The sequence below is a fragment of the Benincasa hispida genome, chromosome 11 (assembly GCF_009727055.1).
Source record: "Benincasa hispida cultivar B227 chromosome 11, ASM972705v1, whole genome shotgun sequence".
Taxonomy (NCBI): Eukaryota; Viridiplantae; Streptophyta; class Magnoliopsida; order Cucurbitales; family Cucurbitaceae; genus Benincasa; species Benincasa hispida.
Genome location: NC_052359.1, coordinates 77,602,834 through 77,607,446, shown reverse-complemented (window position 1 = coordinate 77,607,446; position 4,613 = coordinate 77,602,834).

Genomic DNA, 4,613 nt, shown 5'->3' with positions numbered 1-4,613 from the left:
GGAGCTAATTATACTGACCAAGAGACCTTTCCTTATTTCAGGGCAGACGTAAGTAGGAGAGGCTTACAGACCCTTGAATAAATAGTTTAAAAAAATGAGTGACAAGTTTTAATAAATGTTTCCTAATGATTAGTTTTGCATATGATTTCTAATGCATAAACAATTCAACATGCAGTTTTAAAACCATGATTTCTACAATGCATGCTTTATTCATTTCTTGGATGCATGACCTATGCTTTAAAATAAATGAGATTTCATATGTGAATCTAGCATGCGATTTTAGTAAGTTCATGCCTATGATTTATACTTAATATCTTCAAGGCACCATGCGATGATATGAATTAATGAAGTATAGTTAACTCATATGATGTTTTCTGTTATTACATTTGTAAGATGGTTTAAATGTTTTAGTGCTTTGTATAAGCCCTACTCCAATGTTGGTACTGAAAGTATAGTAAGGTACCTAGATTTCAATTATGCTAGAGATCCTTGAGACTGAAGGTATGGTAAGGTGGTCATGACCTAATCCAACTTTATGTGCACGTGTGACACATGTTATCGACGTTGATAAGATCGAGCAAAAAGGATCTCTCTCAACTAAGGTCATTAGGGATTGAGCAAAAGGGTTATCCCATATGTATATTCCGTTTTCTTTTAGGGTTTAGCATATGGCATGATTTTATGTTTCTAGTTTTATTTCCAAACCCTGAAAAATGGTTATTTGAATGTTTTATGAGAAACCATGTTTATGTTATTTATGTTGTAAGTATGTTTTATTTTAAATGGTCACTCACTGGACATTTTAAGCTCAATCTTTTAAATGTTTTCCCTCCCTAGGTAGCGGTCGACGTCTTGAGGCCTAGCAGGTTCTATCGATCAGTTGCATCTCAAAGAACTTGAAGTTTAGGTGGCTCATCACATCTTTGTAAATTTGGGTCTTATGTTCATAACTATGGGAAGTTAGAGTAGACTTTTGAGGATGTTGAACATAAACTTATTGGACCCTAACCTAGGAGATATACGAATGAATATTCCACTATATAAGCATCTGTGTGCTTATATTTAATTACGAGATAATAGTCTGTTGTAGGATATAAATTGTTTATCAGGTACCAAGAGCCTCAGTTCATGCAAGTATATCAGTAATAATTGTCATAAAAGGGTTGGCAATTGTTGTTGTCACATTTCTTCTCGGGTTAGAGGGTAATGCGGGAAGGGATGCAACACAAGGTTTGGCTCCGATCATGCAGAGGTCTTCAACATATCCAAGAGATATTTGGTTTGGTTAATAAAAAAACAATTTAAAAGATAATGTTTTTCCAATCCAAGGAAATACTTGAGTTTTCCCAAGTCAAAAATCTGAAACTCAGAAGCCAATGTTATCTTGAAAGAAGCGATATAAGATACGCTAGTTCTAATAAGAATAATGTCATCTACATATAGGAGTAGATATGTAATAGATGACCCAATACACCGAACGAAAAGTGAAAAGTCAGCTGAGGAGATAGCAAAGTCAAGTGTGTACAAGTAAGATGTGAACCTGTCATATCATGCACGCGACACTTGTTTTAAACCGTACAAGCTCTTGTGAAGTAAACATACATGATCTGGATATGATTTATCAATAAATCCAACAGGTTAAGACATATACAACCTTCTGTAATTGACCATGGAGAAATACATTCTTTATATCTAGTTGATACAAAGGCAATTTGTATTGAGTAGCAAGAGAAAATAATGCGAATAGTGGGTTTCTTAACAACGGGGCTAAAAGTTTCACCAAAGTCGAAACCCTCAATTTGGTGATAACCTTTAGCAACCAAGCAAGCTTTGTAACGTGAGATAATTCTATAAGAGTTGTACTTCATGCAATAGACCCACTTACAACCAACGACATTCATACCGCAGACCAAGGTACCAAGGACCAAGTACTTTGTGAAGGAACTTGATTTATAAGATCCATGAGTGGAAGCAGATCCTTTAAATTCCATTTTAACTGAAAACAAATATTTACAGCAAAGATACAGATTATGCATCTTAACAAAAATTACAGCATGCTTTTGAATAAAAAATAGAGTTAAGAGATTATACCTTTGAGGAACTTCTTCACGTAAATCTCTCAAACTATCACAAACTCTTCGAACAGTCACGAACCCCTCGAACAAAAAGAAAACTTGAACCAAAAAGGGAAGACACTATGACTTATTATCCTTAGTATTCTCAGGGTGAGAACCAGAAGTGGTGGGTTCTGACTATTTTGGTTAGGAGGGAGTTTGTGAGTTTAGAGGGGAAGACGATTGAGAAAGTGCACTATCGTATAGCAAGATTCTTCAATCGTGTAAATCTTAAGCTCTCTCGTATAGGCTCTGCAATTTCATGAAGATTGTCTTTGGAAAAATAAAATAAAATTTTATTTATTCCATTTTGCCATAAAAACCAACTAACCTCCCATTAAGGTGGTTAGAGAGAAAAAATGGTTAGTTATCCAAATAATTAGTAATATAAATAAATATGATAACCAACTTATCATATTATATTTATAATCTATAGTTTTAGTATTGCATCATATACAATATAAACTATAGTTATTTTTATCTATTTTATGACATTTTATATAAATTATATTTATATTAAATTTAACAACTATGAATCTTCTTCATAGAAATATATTTGAATCATATTCAAATATTTATTTCTCCAATTAAACTATAATGTATCAAATACATTATGTCAATTATATCATATATAATTAAATTCCCTCTTATTAATTTGAACCATTAAAATTAACCAAAAACTGATTCTCAACTAAATCCTTTTGAGCTACCAAGGGGACCTTACGGACTTGTAGCTTGAAGCTCCAATGGTACGTGACTAACTCTTTAATACTAACTCTTTAATTACATTATCCACCATCTGTTAACTGTCGAGCACTCCACTAAAGACTGACAGTTGCACTATTCGCACTACATATATATTTCTATGTCAATTGGATATAACCAATCAACAGTACGATGACCCTTCACAAATTGTTTGTAAGTACAACTGGACAAAATTACAGTTTTACCCCTGTAGTTACCTTTAACTCCTTAAGTACCACTGATCCCTCTAATGAACAATAGATCATAGTCTCACTATGATTAAACCTCTCTCAAGCCAGGAGAGGGTGTGGCGCCGCATTGTTCAAGACTTGAATCAGCCCTTTAATTTATTTACTTACCCCCGCTTTGGGGAGAAGTGAATTTCATCTTGTGTAGTTGAGTTTTTAGCTCCCCAATTAGACGAATCCCCAAAATGGTAGGCTTGTTGAGTCGGCGATCTGGTCACTCTCACCCATACAAATTAAAGGACTGCCCTCATAGGCAGGAGTTCACAACTCACTTAGGATTAAGATCATGTTACTTATGGTCATCTTAGTGAAATGAAAGTCTAAATTATGAACGGTGTTATATAATGAGACAAAACATTTTGTGGTCCGATCTTATACAAACTCTTTTGTATAGAATATCCCCGCTCACATATCTAATACATGAATGATCAGGATCAGATCATTTGTAGCACTTTATAACATTTGTAACACCTACAAAGTGGGTCATACTCGTAGTGTCATCAGGATAAGATACCCATCTTTATCCATATACTACAGACGATTTAGGTTATCACTTAAACATGATCCATCTGTACGTCTCCACATACATGTTTAAGTTACAATGATAGCCGTGGATGTTAGTTTATTGGTTTATGGTTAATGAAACTAAAATATCATATATTTCATAGATAAAGTGAATAAAATATCATATATTATTAATCACATACAAGTTTGTTCATACAAGGTTTACAAACTATAAGACCCTACGAAATTTAGGGCATCAACCCCAACACTTTGTTGTTGTAAAGCCATGAATTCATTCGACATTGCAGAATGCCACTCAAGATATTTAGAAGCTTCTAAATAACTTGTTGGATTAGTGGGGACAAACATAATAACATTAAAATTCAAAATTTGAGGTTTAACAATACCAGATTTAGACCGTGTCTACATACGATGGACATTGGTCAGATGTTATGTTAATGAAGAGGGATCGACACTTGTTGGCTCTGAAGATGGAGGTGTTAGGGCAGGAAGATTATCTAGTAGAGATGAAGAGTTTGTTGGTGAGGATGGAGTAAGTATTGGTGGAAGGTTAGGTATAGTAGCTGGTGGTGATGAAAGGATTGTTGGTTAAGGTGCAAGTGTAAGAGGGTCAAGAGTAGGTAAAGATAGTGAACTGTAAGGGGAAATGGGCAACAGTGGAACATTACAAAGACTAGTAGATTGAGTAGAGAAAGAAAATGTTGTTTCATGAAAAATAACATGACGTGAGACAATTGATTTTTGTGTTAGTGGATTAAAGCAAATATAACCTTTAAAGTCTAAAGTGTAACCAAGGAAAACATGTTGAGAATTTTTAGGTTGAAGTTTATGTGAATTATATGGTTTTAATAAAGAATAACATGCACACCCAAAAACCTTAGATGTAGCAAATCAGAAGTATATCCAAACAATTTTTCAAACAGTGACATCATATTGAGAGATGAAGTTGGCATTCTATTAATTAATAAAATAGCAATGGAGA